Here is an 18,361-nt window from a genome sequence, read left to right on the forward strand (position 1 = left end):
AGTAAACATAGGGGAAATTATCTCATGTAAAAAAGGCATGCAAAGGAGAGTTCTTATGGGGGGGGAGGTGGAAGAGGGAAAGGAGGAAGTGTTAGCAACACTTAAACCTCACTCTTATCTAAATTACTTCAAAAAGGGGTTTTACACACACACACACACACATATCTGCCTTAGTTGAATATAGAAATCTATCTTACCCAGCAGGGACGTAGGAGGGGAAGGGGATAAGAAAAAGAAGGGGGTAATAAAAGGGAGGGCAGAAAAAGAAAGCTAGTCTTTGGAGGAGGAACAGTATAAAGAGAGAGAAAGAAGAAGAAAAAGAAGAAAATTGGATGTAGGGAAATGTACAATTAATAAATGCAACTCTAAGGGGTGGCCAGGTGGCTCAGTGAGTAAAAGCACCAGCCCCAGAGTCGGGATAACCTGGGATCGAATCTGGGCTCTGATACTTAGCACCACACCCAGAAATAACTGGCCGTTTAACCTTATACAAGTTACTTAACCCCAATTGCTTTAAAAATAAATAGATAAATAAATAAATGCAACTGTGAATTGTGAATGGGATGAACTCACCCATTAAATGGAAGAGGATAGCAGAATGAATAATAGCCAGGATCCAACAATATTTTGTTACACATATACACGCACACACACACCAGAGAGAGACACATGGAGTTTAAAGAAGGAGCTACAGGAAAACCTATCATGCTTCAGCTAAAGTAAAAAAGCCAGAGGTAGCAATCATGATCTCAGACAAAGTAAAAGCAAAAATAGATCTAATTAAAAGAGATAAGTGGGAAACTGTATCTTGATAAAAGGTACCATAGACAATGAGGTAATAGTAATACTAAACATATATGCACCAAATGGAAGACCATCCAAATTCTTAAAGGAAAAGTTAAGTGAATTATAGGAGGACATAGACAGTAAAACTATATTAGTGAGGGACTCTGCCTTTCTCCTTTCAGAGCTAGATATATCTAACCATAAAATAAATAAGAAAAAAGTTAAGGGAATGAACAGAATCTTAGAAAAATTAGATATGATAGAACTCTGGAGAAAGTGGAATGGGAATAATTCATGGTACCTTCACAAAGACTGACCATGTATTATGGCATAAAAACCTCAGAACCAATGTAGAAAAGTAGAAATATTAAGTGTACACTTTTCAGATCATAATGCAATAAAAATTATATTTAATAAAGGGCTGTGGAAATATAGATTAAAAATTAATTGGAAACTATTCCAAAAAAATGAGTGGATCAGCAAACAAATCACATAAACAATCAATTTCATTAAAGAGAATGACAGCAATGAAAGAACATACCAAATTTGTGGGATACAGCCAAAGAAGTACTCAGGGAAAAATTTATATCTCTAAACATAGACATCAACAAAAGAGAGAAAGAACAGATCAATGAATGGGGCATGCAGCTAAAAGACTATGAAAAAATCCCAAATTAACATACTTAATTAAATACCAAAATGAAAATCTTGAAAATCAAAGAAGAGATTAACAAAATGAAAAAAAAAACACACCTGAAACCGGTAAGTTAATAAATAAAAGTAGGAGCTGGTTTTGTGGGGAAAAAAAACAACAATAAAAGAGACAAGCTATTAGATAATCTGTTTTTAAAAAAAAAAGGAAAAGGAAAACCAAATTATCAATTGTTTGTTGTTCAGTTTTGTTTGACTCTTCATAATCCTGTTTGGATGTTTTGGGTTTTTTTGGTCAAAGATACTGGAATAGTTTGCCATTTCCTTATCCAGTTCATTTTATAGATGAGGAAACTTAGGCAGGGTTAAGTGCTATTCTCTAGTTGAAAAAAGATTCAAAGATATGAAAAGGCAATTTTCAGAAGAAATCAAAGCTATCAACAGTCACATGAAAAAATTCTCTACATCATTGATTAGAGAAATGTAAATTAAAAGAACTCTGAGGTACCATCTAACACCTATCAGATTGGCAACTGTGATAGAAAAGGAAAATGACAATTTTGGAACAATCGGGACACTAATGCATTGTTGGTGGAGTTGTGAACTAGTCTAATCATTCTGGAGAACAATTTGGAACTACACTCAATAGCTATCAAACTATGTATAACCTTCGACTCAGCAGTATTACTACTAGCCCTGTATACTGAAGAGCTCAAAGAAAAGGGAAAAGAACCTATTTGTACAAAAATATTTATGGAAATTCTTTTTGTTGTGGCAAAGAATTGGAAATAGGGGTGATGCTCATCAATTGGAGAATGATGGAACAAATTGTAGCATACGATTGTGATGAAATAGTATTTTGCTATAAGAAATGACAATTAGGATGGTTTCAGAGAAAAAAAAAACCTGTGAAGTTTTACTACTACTACAACTACTACTACTACCACCAGTTCTACCACTAGTATTACTATTACTGCTGCTGCTGCTGCTACTACTACTACTACTACTACTATAATGTCATGCAAAGTAAAGTAAGCAGAACGAGAGCATTGTACATAGTAGCATATTGAAGGGATGATGAACTGTGAAAGAGCTATTCTGATCAAGACAGTAATCCAAGACAAATCCAAAGGAAGTGTGATGAACAATACTTATCCACCTTCAGAGGAAGAATTAGTGAATGCTGAGTGCAGAATCAAGCGTACTTTTTATTTGCTACTTTATTTTTTTTTCTGATGTGTTTTCTTTTGACACATGATTGAGATTGAAATATGTTTTGCATGATTTCATATGAATAATTGATAGCATATCACTTGCCTTCTCTAGGCTGGGGGTGGGGTGGGAGAGGGAGCAAGAGAATTTGTAACTCATGCATTTAAAAAATGGATGTTAAAGATTATTTACATGTAATTGAGAAATATTTAATGAAATAAAAATTTATTAAAAATGTGTGGGGTGCTAGCAGGAGATGAGACTGGGAAAGACCTTTCACAGAAGTCAGAAATTCAGCTGAGTCTTGAAGGAAACCAAGGAAGCCAGACTGTGGAGTTGCAGAAGGGGAGCATTTCAGGCATAAGGAGGGGGTAGCCAACGAAAAGGTACATTGTCGGGAGAATGTCATGTCATCAGGGACAGAAAAAAGGCCAGTGTAGCTTTTTCATAGAATTGTTAATCTCTCTACTTATTTAAATCTTCCTTTATTTCTGTTATGATTATTTTATAATTGTATTCATATGATTATGCATGGTTAGTGAACTCACATATTTTCTACATTCTAGAGTTATTTTGAATTCATCTGCAGGCTTGTAAATCCTAGAGTTACACTGGTGGTTCAAAGAACAAGCAATCCTTAGGTTTTGTTACTATGTTATATAACAGTACCCTGAGTTGCAGGGTATAGAGGCAGTGTATATGATAAGTCCCAGAAAGTCTTCAAAGGCAATAGCAGGGCAGATATGATATAAAAGGCAGCCTGATAACTCTGAGGTGCTTTGGCTTGGAGAGGAAGTGAATAAGGAATTGTAAGGGGAGTAGCATTCCTGAATAGCATCTGGGATGGCCTGAAGCAGGGAAAGGAGAAGAAAACTATCCAGATCAGTTTAACTCCTTCATCTGACACTACCTGCATTACCCTGGGTAAATTATGGTCCTTCTTTGGGCTTCATTTTCCTCATTTGTAAAATTAGGATGCTGGATTAGAAAACTGCTGAATCCCTTCCAACACTGGATCTGTGATCTTACACATACATAAATGGGATCCATTAGAACTGGAAGGAAACTTAAAAGGAATGCCAGGACAAGTTATGTGTCAGAAACTAGATAGATAGGCAGGAACCAGGAGGATACCACTAAAGGGAAGAACAAAGATGAACAAGTCTAGGTCAATGACCAAGAACAAGGAAACGTACAGGAGAAAACAGGACCTTGATTAGAAAGGCAGTTCTCTGTTTAGGCCTAGAGCTTTTTATTCCTTTTGAGTAAGGAAATAATTCGAGTTTCCCTGGGTCTTGCAGATGGAAGCAGATAATCAGAAAGATCTAGCTGAGGTGAAAATGTGTGTGGAAGTGGGGAAATAGCAGCTTCTGACAAACAGATCCCTGAAAATGAATCCTGTTCTTGCAACTTAACGATTCACAAGTGTCATTGAAAGACTTATTCCTTGGCAGGGGGTTGGATGAGATGACCTCTAAGATTTCTTAGATATTATGATTTTATGATAAGTCCACAAGACTGTTATTCAGGAAATTCTGTGTGCTGGGAAGCATGCTTTCAAAGCACAGATGTAGGAAGGCACATAGTGATATAAAAGATGGTAGGCTGGCTACATTATGGGCTGATGATAAAATGGAAGACTATTAAGGTTGTATACTAACCCTACATGTGGTCAAAGATTTTCATTAGTGACAGAACTGAAAGCAATCACTGAGTTTCACTGGATAGGCAACACACTGTGTAAAAAAGTACAAATTGCAATCAAAAACCCCAGCAAGTTGTATAGGAACCGAAGGAAAGAAAAAGTATGGTGCCAACATGTCACCAAAGAATGAAACTAACCTGAAACCTTCAAAAAAACACTGCCTCAAAGAACACTGACCACTCGGATATTCTGAGTTTAAGACTTGGATTTCTTGTAAAGGTCACAGAAACCCTTTTGTGTAGTTTCATCATTATTTCCTGAGTCCTTTTGAACATCTAAAGGCATGAAAGATATTCCCTAGGAAGCAAGGGAAGAACAGATGGTCTGTCTCCATTGAGATGATGCTTACCATAACCCTAGACTCAGGATCACCCTGAAAGGGGTCAATCCCTACAAAAACTGACAAGAAGAAAACCTATGAAGACTCATTAATCATTTCTACCTTCACTTGGGGATGACGATTGCCTTAGGGAACAATGACATAGCTGAGAGCTATCTAGTTGAGGCAAATTCAGAAAGCCAGGTTGCAGGGCCTGTCTTCTGAAGCCTGGACTGAAAACATAAATAAAACACCACCACTTCCACGAGGCACCCACAGGATTTTGAATGCAACAAAATGAGAGGATTCTTTGTCAATCTTCAGCCCTGTTGTCTACCTCAGAGTCAAACCCAGGCAGCCTCCCTGTGGACCTCATTTCTCACGAGAGATGTAGAGTTTCTGCAATGATCATGCACCTACTAGATACTGTTTTTCACCTCAATCCCTTTAGCTCCATGACCCGATTCTGACAAGTTACTGGTTTCTTTGACCACCCTTCTGGACTCTACTTGCACAGGATTTTTCTGGCTATAGCATTTCCTTGCTGTCTTTCCAAATCAGTAATTCCTTAACAAGCATCATGGTCCTTTCCCACTTAACAGTCCACAATGGGCTCTTACCCTAGCTGGCCCTAGTCAGGGCAAAGAGTATTGTATAGCTGTAGGCTACAGGAATCAAAAGCTCAAATATCTATCTGACACACATCCCATCTGAGACACTGGATGACTTTGAACAAAGGCTACAGATATCTCAGGAGACAAAGGGCTATAGTTTCAAAGACCAAAAGCTAAAGTCAACAATAGTTATAGCTAAAAATGAAAGGATAGCTTTCACAATATGGAAAGGGCTGGAGCTAATGCATCAACAATTTTGTGCCATGTAGAAAGACTGATTGATTGGTCCTGAAGTTATTGTCAGAGGGTTTTGGAACATTTCTGCCACACAGATTCTCTGTGTATAACAATAGGCATAGAGAATTACACCATCAATGGTCTTGTTTTTGGTAATAACTATGCATAGAATCAAAAAGAATAATAGAACATTAGAGCTGAAAAGGACCCAAAAGACCACCTAGTTTAAACCCTTTACTTTATATATAGGGAATTTGGGGCTTGGAAAGGAGAACAGATTAGCCAAAACCCATTCACCTAAGGTCACTAAAAAGTAATGTTTGGCCTTGTAAGTCATACATAAGTGTATTATCTTACCACTTTCCTCATGTATTTTACATCGTTGCATTGGTCACAGCTACAGCATATGGACAAATGTGGAGACATTTATTTTTGGCACCATACCTCTGGTTTCCTTGGTCTAGGGAAATCCTAGGGAAGGAACTCTCTCTATCAGTATTGATCGGTATCCATTCTATAACTTAGAGTCTTAAGGGATGGAAAAGTTAAGAGATTTTTTCAGGGTCATATAGTCAGTATGTGTGAGAGGCAAGACTCAGGGAATGTACTTGAACTTTTCAACATAACAGAATTTTTAAGATGTCATGCATGGTTGGCATGCCATCAAGAAACAAGAATCACCTCCAGAGAAACAAAGATGGCATTGGCCAAGATAAATACAAACATGATTTGTAAACATATAAATTGATGAAACTTGTAATTAGGCACCAACACAAATATACAGAATGAGAGAGCTGGAGGAGCCCTTAGAAATAATCTAGCCCAAGGGTTCTTAACATTTTTTTTTTGTCATGGATCCCTTTGGCCTCTTCCTCAGAATAATGTTTTTAAATGCATAAATATATAGCATTATATAGAAAGACAGTTTTGTTAAATCATTTTAAAAAGATTATTTTATTATGGATCAGATTATGATAAGAGTATTAAAAAAAAAGTTCACAGACCCCATTGTCTAGCCAAACCTTGTCACTATCCAGATGGGGAAACTGAGATCCTGAAGAGTAAGCAGATGCTGCTTTTTTAACTTAATCAGATGCAGAGCTTTATAGTGAACAAAAGTAAATCTAAGCATTTAAAAACAAAAATAGGACTTTCCTAGTTTTCAAATTACAAGCCCGTCTATCATACTTAGAGAAAGGCTTAAGTCATTCTACATTTTTATCCTCTCAGCCCCAAAGGTTAAAGTCTTTTGGGCTTGGAATTAAAACTAGGGCTTTGCTTGTTGAATTAATTAGCCAGGAGCAATCTTCTTTTTTAGCTCACTTTGAACAAAACATTTGCTCAGAGAGTGCAAAGTTCATAAGGGTGTTCTCTGTAATGTCTTTCCAGAGGCAAATCCTCTTCATTTTGCGAGTGGTTTTTCTGCATAGGAAGCCTTTCCCCAAAATGACTAGAAGAGAATTTCCTCGATTCCAGTTCCTTTGAGGCACCATTTCCTCTTTGGGCTCAACCCCCTGTCTTTGTACTCAGGATGAGGTTCTCCTGTAGTCTTTGTTTTGGTTCCCTCCCCACCCCACCCCCCACTTTATTTTGTGAGAGCCTTCACCTGAACATTTCTTAGTGGAAGTAGCTTTAATTACTGTGACACTCCTCATTGCTTCAGGTTGTGACCCTTCCCCAATCATACCATATGCCCTTTTCTCTGTGCCTCCGTTTACTACGTTTGGGTGGTATTGCCATCTTTATTATGTTGCACTGAGCTTAGTAGGCCAGTTTCACTGTGCTGTTTCATAATTTGGTTTCCATTTACTCTCTTTAATTCTTCCCATGTGACTTGCTGCTGGTGTAATTGCATTATTGTGCTTCATTACATAAAGTCCAACTCTGTGGAAAACTGACAGGAGTGATGGAATTCTTGCCTGCAGCAGGCAAAAGCATCAGCCGAGCTGGGGGACCCTTCAGCCAGGTTTTTCTTTATGTCCTCCAGAGGTATAGTGGGTCCCAAGTATTTGAGCTTGGAGGGGTTTTCTTTTGTTAAAGGAAATTATGATTCATGGAGCTAGGCACCCTCTCTTGCTGGCTAGGAGACTTGATCAATTTCAGAACAACAGAATTACTCCATGCATAAGGAAGACAGAGCTATTCCTAGAACACCAGCTGGGTTTCTACAGGCAGTAGCTAAACCAGGACAGTAAAATGAAGTCCAGATTCACTCAGCAATTATACTGGGTACATACACATCTTGAGAGTCATTTGGCTTTGCTGACTTCATTTAAGCTACTTTATCATCTACATAGGCATTGCATGTGTGTGTGTTTGTGTGTGTGTGTTTAGGGAGTGGTATGGATTTTGGGAAAAGGCACCCTAGGCTGAAAGCCCTGGAATAAATTTATTATATTCACAGTATATTATGGATAGGTTTCAGTTGGAGAAACTAGACTGTGTGACAACTGACAGACCACTTCCATTTGGGATTTAAATTAGCTTAGATGTGATTTATGAGAATGAACTAAAAAGTTCATCCATAAACAATGCCAGGGTTGAACTTTGTGAAGTGCCACATTAAATGGGCTGCAGTCTAATGCCAAGCCGACATATTTGAGGTAATTTGTTTTTCATTATCTTAAAAAAAAACAACTGATAACAAAAGAGTGAATAATACAAACACATGCCTCTCCAGACCATATTTGATTCTACTGTCATGTAAAAGATGAGCAAGACAAACAAATGCTTTTTGTAAAACTTATAAATTTATACTCTGAGAATTATATTAGGACTGCAAATAAATAGTGTGGGTACAGAACAGAGTCAATGAGTAGAGATTCTGCTACCCTATTTTTGCGTTTTACTCATTTCTCTTTGCTATTTAGAAACTGCTTCTTTTTTTTTTTTCCAGAAACTGTTTCTTTCACCTATGAATTGCTCATTTCTCTTCCCATTAAGCCCTCTATTTGAAGGTAGTTACGTTGATACTTTAATGGAACTAAGATTTCATCCCTGTGGGCACTTCTTACACCAATGAAGACTGAAACCCCTTTATACATTATAATTCGAGGGCATTCTTTTTCTTGTTTTTTTTTGTCTGTTTCCCAGAAATCATCCACAGAAGATTCCTTGGTCATGCTCTTGTATGACCCTTTCCGAACCCAGTTCTGTGAGAGGTTTTCTTTATCTTTCTGCAAGAGTAATCTCCCATGCCTGGAATGTGCTTCCTTTTAATCTCTGCATCTTGGAATCCCTAGCTTCCTTTCTTTAAGGGTTAACTCATACACTAGGCAGCAACTGTTTACTTTTGTACAGGTGTACAATAATCGGTGCACCTAACTCAGTGATTGGCAAAAAATGCTTATCAATTCATTGACCTCTTGTGGGAAATCATTCCTGATTTCCCTTAGTTTTTAGTTCTGATAGCCACCTCCTCAAATCAACATCTACCCATTTCTTTATATGTTATATCTTACTAGTAGAATATAAGTTCCTTGAGGTCAGAGACTAAGTTTTCATTCTGTCTTTATATCTGCATGTGGGGAAGTTGCTGACCTGCGTTGGGGGGAGTGTCTTCACTAGGGTGTTTGTTATAGTAATAAAAACACAACTCTTTATATCTTCAGGATTTAGTACAGAGTCCTGTACATAGTAGGTGCTTAATACTTCTTTGTTGGATTAATTGGATTGGATGAAATAATAGATTCAGAATGAGAGTAAACCAGAGGGTCTTTAATTCAACTTCCTCCCATTTTTTATTTAAATACCAGGTAGCATTGCTATTTGGTCACCAGGGAGTGGCTATCTTTTCCTAATAGTTTCTCACGTGCATTTTAGGCAGAAATGACACAAAGTGCCATGCTCTAAAGAGTTACCAAAAAGTCAGTTTCTATTCTTTAACTCCATCCCTTTACATGATTTGATTCTTTGTTAAAGGGGATGTAGTTCTGTAGAGTTTAGCTCAGTCTTCTTTTACTCACCAACCTCTACCTCCCTTCCTATATTCCAGTGAGTGGTAACCATGAGACCTTGGCAGAATGACATTGACTCTCTGAAGAAGTAGACATACAAACTTCTTTACTTAACATAGAATAAAAAGTCAAATTAACAATATTAACAATCAGAGAATTAATGTGTAATAAACATGTAAGATAATCAACCAAGTAGCATTAAGCCCACTCCTGTCCTGGGCCCCGAAATTTTTCCAAACATTCTATTGATCTGGACCCAGAAGTTCTGGGAAAAGTATCATCTTTCTAGTTACTTATTGGGGAAAGGGAAGAGAAGGAAATGCATGTGTATTAAGCAACTACTGTGTGCCAAGCACATAGTATTAAATCGAGCCTTTGTTTGTGTTGTGTTTGAGGTGCTAGCGAGATATTCCTGTTGAGATTTTGTGTAAATGTGGTTGTGGATATAATTGTGGAATTCAGAGAGCAAAGGGCTGGAAGCGTAGATGTTGTAGTCATTTGTATAGTTAAAACCAAGGGAGTAAATGAGATATGAGAGAGAGTATAGAGAAGAAGGGTTAGGTCAGAACTTGAGAGAATATACAATATTGAAGGATTAGGAAGCGTATAAGGACCCAGGAAAGTAGTTAATTGGTTTGAAGGATAACCTGATTAAGTGTGGAGGAACGATGGTTCCCCTCAGACACTTTGCTTTGTCAATGATCAAAATATTCGTGACTGTTTGTATGGTATGTACATAAACTTCATATCAATCATAGCAGTAGATGGTAGACATATTTATTTGTCTTATATATATATATATATATATATATATATATATATTTTTTTTTAAAGCAATTGAGGTTAAGTAACTTGCTCAAGGTTACACGGCCAGTTATTTCTGGGTGTGGTGCTGAGTATCTGAGCCCGGATTCGATCCCAAGTCATCCCGACACTGGAGCCGGTGCTCTTACTCGCTGAGCCACCTGGCCGCCCCTAAGCAATTGGGGTTAAGTAACTTGCTCAAGGTTACACGGCCAGGTGTTTCTGGGTGGGTGCTAAGTGTCTGAGCCCGGGATTCGATCTCCAGGTGTTCTCAACACTGGAGCTGGTGCTCTTACTCGCTGTGCTACCTGGCCGCCCCTTGTCTCATATATTAGTTGCCTCCTAAATCACTCCCTAAGTCTCTAGTCCTTGCAAAGGGAGATCCTCCTAACCAGGGGAAGGGGAAATTTTCCTTATTTAGTATGCTCCAAGAATGCATTTTATCAAATGTGACTAATCCATTGGACAAGCAACACTGATCTCAGACTTAAATTCTACCCCCATTGAAATAAATAGGATTCCCATAAGGGCTTGTATATCTTTGGTCTAAGGCAGTGTTCTCAATAGGACTGTGCTGACAAATGTTTAACAACCAGATGTCCACAAACATGTTTTAAACTTTAATCTGATAAATGGTCAGAAGATTTGAACAGGCAGTTTTCCAATGAAGAAATCAAAACAATTTATAGTCATATAAAAATGCTCTCAATCATTATTTATTAGAGAAAGGGAGTAAAAGAACCTTAAGGTACCATTTTGCCCCTCCCAGATTGGCTAAAATGATAGAAAGAGAAAGTGACAAGTATTGGAGGAGGTGTAGAAAAATTGGGACACTAATTAATTGTTGGTGCAACTGTGAACTGATCCAACCATTTTTGGAGGAAGATTTGGAAATATGCCTAAAGAGCTGTTAAACTGCCTGTACCCTTGACCCAACAATACCACTCCTTGGGCTACTTTCAAAGATGAGTAGGGAAAAAGGAAAAGTATTATATGTTCTAAAATGTTATAACAGTTCTCTTTGTGGTGGCAAAAAAATGGAAAATTCATGGAGCCAATCAACTGGGGAATGGATGAATAAGTTGTGGTATATGACTGTAATAGTATACTGCAATGCTGTAAGAAATTATGAGCTCAATAATTTTAGAAAAACATGGAAAGACATGCATGAAATAATGAAAAGTTAAATGAGTAGAACCAAGAGAACATTGTATACAGTAACAGCAATATTGTTTTAAGAGTGACTTTGAGTGACTAAGTTATTTTGCTATTATAAACATTGAAATTAATTATAAAGGATATATGAAGAAAGACGCTATCTCCATCCCAAGGAAAAAAACTGATAAATGGATGTATAAAATCCTTTTACACATATACCTATTTGTGTCTAATGTAGCCATTTCTAGGATGGGGTGGGAGAGAAGAAAAAAAAGACATGTAAATGATAATTTTGTTGTATATTTGAAAGGAATATCAAGTAGTGCAAGAAGAGCTGCAGATTTATGTACAATCATTTTTATTATATTATGTAAATGATTGTTTTATTCCATAAATTAAAAAATTAATCTACATTATTAATATTTTGTCTATCACTTTCTTAGGCGTATATAATCAATTGAACAATAAATCAAGCCTTGATTTATAGCTCTGAGGTGTAGATGTTCACACTGTAAATTTAACAATTGGTTCTCTGAAACTGGTTTGAGCTGCTTCAAGCATGCCTCTGCCTAAGACCCCTTAAAAGAGTATTAGAGAATAAAATAATTTTATAATATTACTAAGAAATTATAAGCCTATTGAAATATTCCTTTCTTGTCCAACTACATGTCTCTGTGAGGCTAGATTTTCTTCATATAGTGTAACTGAAACAGCATATCAAATGTAGAAAAACAGACATGAAAATTCATTTGTTTTTTATTAAGCAGACATTAAAGAGATTTGCAAAAATATGTAAACAAAAGTGCCACTCTTCTTACTACTTTTTGGGAAAATATGGTTATTTTTAATAAAAATGTTATTTATGTTAACATATAATTTATGTGTTTATTGTCATTGTGAATGAATAAATATTTTTTAAATTTATCAATTTCAATTTCTACTATTAAATATTGATAGATATAGCTTATCAACAAAAACTCTTGAGGGAAGGTCAAAAAATTTTAAGAATCTAAGGGGTTCCCATGATCAAAATGTTTGAAAACCTTGGGGATAGAGGAGTAAAAGAATAGGCAAGTGTTCCCTCTCAATGAATGGATGAACAGAATGAATAAAAAAGCATTTATTGAGCATTTTCTATGTGCTAAGTGCTGGGGATACAAATCTAAAAGCAATCAAAACAATCCTGAGGTTTTGCCTCACATCTAGCAAATGGGTGAAGGTGACAATAGATGGAAACATTCAATGTTGGAGGGTTTGTAGAAAGACAAGCACACTAATTCCTTGTTGGTGTGGCCATGAATAACCAAAAGCAATTTGAAAATAAAGTACTTAAAATGTCCTTATCCTTTGACTGTGAGATTTTCATGTTAGCTATATATCCCAAAGAAGTTACTGAAAGACTCCACATACACTAATATATTTCTTTTTTTTTTTTAAGCAATTGGGGTTAAGTAACTTGTTCAAGGTTACACAGCCAGTTGTTTCTGGGTGTGGTGCTGAGTATCAGAGCCCAGATTTGATCTCCAGGTCATCCCGACACTGGAGCCGGTGCTCTTACTCGCTGAGCCACCTGGCCGCCCCCACTAATATATTTCTATTAGTACTTCTTGTTGTGATAGCAAAGTGAAATATCCATCAGTTGGGAAATGCCTAAACATATTGTGATATATTGAATGTATGGGAATATTATTGTACTGTAATAAATGGTGCATATGATGAATACAGAGAAACATAGAAAGACCTATCCATGAACTAATGCAAAATAAAATAAGCAGAACCAAGAACAGATATATACAATGACTATAATTGAAAGCATAACCATGGCAAAATAATTGAAAATTAATGTTACAAAATTTAAAAGAACAAGTTTGTCCCCGAAGAAGAGATATGGGAAGATATGTTCCCCCATTCCTTTGCAGAGGAGTGTGTATGAATGAATGTATGCACATATGTATGTTTGTATGTATTTATGTGTATTTTGGGGGGGGGTTAGAGGGAGGTCCATTAGTTTGGAACATGGCACATATTGTTAATTTTAAAATGTCTTGATGTTTTGCTCATTTTTTCTCTCCTTTTTCTTTTGAAAGGGATTTGTAAGGGATGAATCTCTGGCAGATAGAGAGGGAGAAATCCAGGGGGAAATTTATGTGATGTAAAAAACAAAAGATATGAATACAATTTTATTTAAAAGGGGAGTAGGCTGATATATCCTTAGCAGAACAATGACCCAGTACTTAATTATCCTGATGAGGGCTGCACATGAAGAGGCATGGTAGCCAGAGAGTGAAGTGGAGAAAGTGTGGGATCTATATGTATTTGGTAACCAAAACAACCACCAATCAAAATAGTGGGGTGGGAGTTCTGGGCATGAGAGGGCACACTCTTATTTGGAACTGATTTTCTAGTCATTGTCAGAAAGGGAATATAGATGATATGTTATCCATTATTCTCCAAAACATATGATCATTAACTTCATTTCACTATATGTATCACATTATTCCTTAAAACAGGATTTTTCTTGATTATAGAGACTTAGAATCTTGAAGTTGGAAAGAAAAATAACTGAGAGACTACCTTCTAGTCTGGCCTTATCTTAAATATAATTCCTCTCAATAGTATCCTTAAAAACTGATCATTTAGCCTTTGCTTAATGACCTTTAAAGTCAGGGAATTTATTTTGGTGTCTTGTCTCCTGCCCACAAGTGTTAGGTGTTATTTTAGTAGCTTACTGTGCAATGTCTCCATTTTAATGAGACTTATAGTGCCTTAACCCAAAGAATGAATAGTAATGAGGATTTCAAATCCCCATTATTATTTCAGGACCAATTATAAATAGATAACAACAGTAATAATAGTAATGATGATGATGATAACAGTAGCTAGCATTTATACAATATTTTATGTAATAATTAATATATTTATTTTAATAAATGTATTAATATAATATGAATATATTTATTTTAATATATAATAAATAATTTATATAATAATAAAACTTTAAAAGTTTTAAAGGCACTTTACATATGTTATCTAATTTGATCCCCACAATGACCCTAGTGCTATCAGGTACACGTGTTATCCCTGTTGTAAAGACAAGATAACTGAAGCTGAGATTGTCTAAGTAACTTGACCAGGGCTACACAGCTATTAAGTGTTTGAAATACGAGTCAAACTCAGTTATTTCTACTCCTAGTCCATAAATAGATAGTTTGGGGGTGTTTGTAGTTCTGGGAAGAGGGTGTCCTTTCAAGAGTCTCTTGAAAGCCATTTAAGCCAAAGCAACGTCTACAATTATTAGCCCTGTGGAAAGCTTAGCTGGCTGCCAGTCAATGGCTTAGGGCCTGGGGAGAACAAAGTCTAATAATCCTCATGAGTCTCCTGGGAATTAAAGAAGTAACATTACAAGAGGCAAACTCTAAAGTAAGAAGAGAGATTAAAAGAATCGTGCAAACTTAAGAGTTTAAATGATTGATGGAAATACAAGCCACATGACTCTGCAGAACTCGCTACATTTTGCTCTGAGTTGACGAGAATATTCTCACTTTCTGGATGACATTTCAAAGGCTAAAGAGAATCCTTGTTCTAGTTCTCATTCCCTGTGCTCTAATATGACATATTTATTTCTTACTTTGCCGGTTCTTTATAACCAAAAAAAAAAAAAAAACCCATGAATTTTGTGCTGATACAGGATAACAGGTCTCTCAGAGAGGTAGAAGAAAGAAAGGAAATGAGAATTTATTAAGCACCTACTATATACCAGGCACTATGCTAAGTACTTTTACAAATATGTTTTTTGATCCTTACAACAACCCTGGGAGTAGGTGATATTATCTACATTTTACAGTTAAGAAAACAGGCAGACAAATTAAGTGACTTGTCTTGGTCACGCAGCTAGTTGGAGGCCAGATTCGAACCCCAGGTCTCTCTGACTCCAGACACAGCACCTCTCCTCCACCTACCTCCCTTGTGAACAAGGAGCCCATAAGTGCAGCTCCAGACACCAAAGCAATCAAACCAAGCCCTGTGCTTACCCTTTTCTGTCTTAAAATTGGTTTACTCAAAAGTACCTAGAGTGGTGCATTTGTGAAAGGTTCTGAATCTTTTTATTTACCTCTGTATAAAGCCATATAGATCCTAAGCTCGCTGGGGCCACTCCAGATTGATCTACATTTATGGATAGAATCAATTTGTAGGGCTATGATTCTGTGTAGCTTCATTTCCCCAAAACAGACTGAGACCAGGACCCAGGGATAGCAATGAGGCAGATGCACACGTGTTCTCATACTTTGCTTTTTCTTTTGCAAGTGAATGTTCCAGTTCTGGTTTGTATGCTATTGATAAACCCTATGGCTAGAGGAGAGGTCGATGTGTCTGTGTTTCTGTTCCTTGACATTCCTTAACTCAAGGACCAAGAAAAATTTTTCTTCTATGAAGAAAGGAATTAACTGCAAAAATGACCATTAACTGGGAATAATTTTGCTTCAGAGAGCAAGGCCATTTTATCTCCAAGCAATTATGAATTTCGTTAATGAAGTTAAACAATTTAATGTGAAATATTCAGTTATCATCCTATCTAGAAGCAAACAGTGTGTGTGTGTGTGTGTGTGTGTGTGTGTGTGTTTATGTGGGTGTGTTTCCTTCTTTGGATCCAATAAATGCAGAAATGTTTATTTGATTTCATGATCGAGGCAGTATTTACTATAGGAAAAAAATTCAGTATTAGGAAAACTGCAACCCCACAGTGGTATTTCTACACCTGTATCACACACTGGCTTTTCTTTATCTTTTTCCTTCCTAAGTCCCAATTTCTTTTCCAGTTATAAGAAAAAAAAGCAGCAGGTTACTGAAAAGGAAAAAAAAAAACCACTCAACAGAAAAGCCTGTACTTTTTAAAGGCAAATAAAGACATTGCTATGCATATATGTTCATCATGGAATTGGAAATAAATCTCATAGAAAAACCCTAGAAAACTGTTTTTAGTAATTTCTAAAGATGATGTTCCTTGTCCTAACAAGCTTGACAACAAAACTTTTACTAAAGAAAGAATTCCAAGCTTGTTATTTTTTATAGTTCTAATAGAACATCACAGCAAGGCCAGTGTGGTCAAATAGGTAATTAAATATTGCAGGAATCTGAAGAATGAGTTCTGGCCCTGCTACATTTTCCTTTAAATATTTAAACAAGCTCCTTTACTTTCCACCCAAGTTTTTCCATGAGCAAAATTGTGATGGCCATCTATTGCAAAATAGGAATGAAGAGTCTGCACATTTTGGAGGCAGCTTGGTGCCATAGTAGATGTGTGTGCTGGACTTGGAGTTAAGAAAACCTGAGTTCGTATTTTCCTTTACTATTATATTGTATTTGCCATTATTATTACTATAATAGATAATAAAAGCTAACATTTATGTAAGGCCCCTTACTCTGTATAAGTCATTGGGCTAATCACTTTATAATTATTGTCTGTGGTCTCATTTGATTCTCACAACAACCCTGAGAGGTATGTACTGTTATTATCCCTGTTTTACAGATGAGGGAGGGTTAAGTGACTCACATAGCGGGAAAGTGTCTGAGGCCAAATTGGAACTTAGATCTTCCTGACTCCAGGCCCAATACTCTATCCATTGCACCACCTAGCTGCTCTAGTTCTGTGATCTGTGGCGTCACTCAGCCTCTCTCAGGCTTGATATTACCAACTGTAAAATGGGGATAATAGGGGCATACCTTGGAAGATATTTTGGATTTGGTTCCAAACCATCACAATAAAAGGAATAGTGCAATAAAGTGAGTCATAGTTTTTTTTTTTAAATTTTAAATGTGCAATAGTATTATCTCTTAAAAATGAACATAATTAAAATACTTTATTGCTAAAAAATCATCATTTGAGCCTTCAACAAGTTCTATTCTTTTTGCTGGTGCAGGGTCTTACCTCAATGTTGATGGTTTCTGACTGACTGGGATGGCAGGGCAGCTGAAAGTTGGGGTAGGCAATTTCTTAAAATAAGACAACAATGAAATTTGCTACTTCCATTGACTCTTCCTTCCACTTGAACACTTAGAGACCATTGTAGGATTATTAATTAACCTAATTTCAATATTGTTGTGTGTTAGGGAGTAGGGAGGCCAGAGAAGATGGAGAAAAATAGAGGAACAGCCAACCAGGGGAGCAGTCAGAACACACACAACATTTATCGGTTAAGTTTGCTGTCTTATGTAAGTGGAAAAATGATGCCCATAGACTTGCTCAATGCAGAGTTGCTATAAACCTTCAACTTGGAAAAAGATGCAATATCCATGAAGTACCATAAAGCAAAATTCAATAAAATGAGGGATACCTGGAATAACATAAAGAGATAAGGGTTGTGAGAGTCAAATGAGAAAACACAATTGAGGCACTTTGCTTTCTGAAGGGGACATAAAAATGCTAACTATTATTCTCTATGGATGCATCGATATGGATCTTCCCTGTAATGGCACAGATTACCACCCAGCCTTACCTTCCCATCCTGTGTCAAATCAAGATGTTCTTTACAGAGTATGGGAAACAATGTGGTGTAGAGGGAAGCATGTTACATATAGAGTAAGAAGAACTAGGTTTGAATCTCAGCTTTGAGTTTGTCTTAGCCTTTTTGGACTTCAATATCCTCATCAGTAAAATGAGGGTTGTAGGACTAGTGTATTTCCAAGGGCCCTTCTAATTCTGAATTGGTGCTTAATCTGTTATTTTGTTGATATCCCAGAAGTGTTTGGGTTGTGCTGTCATCTCTAGTAATAGCTGTATGATTGTCCCATCTTCACTTTCCCTCTCTTCCCACCCTGGCTCCCCCAACTCTATCTATCTATCTATCTATCTATCTATCTATCTATCTATCTATCTATCTATCTATCCATCCATCCATCCATCCATCCACCCACCCACCCA

The sequence above is a fragment of the Petaurus breviceps genome, unplaced genomic scaffold (assembly GCF_028583685.1).
Source record: "Petaurus breviceps papuanus isolate PSGF00001 unplaced genomic scaffold, PetGlider_PUasm1.0 90849, whole genome shotgun sequence".
Taxonomy (NCBI): Eukaryota; Metazoa; Chordata; class Mammalia; order Diprotodontia; family Petauridae; genus Petaurus; species Petaurus breviceps.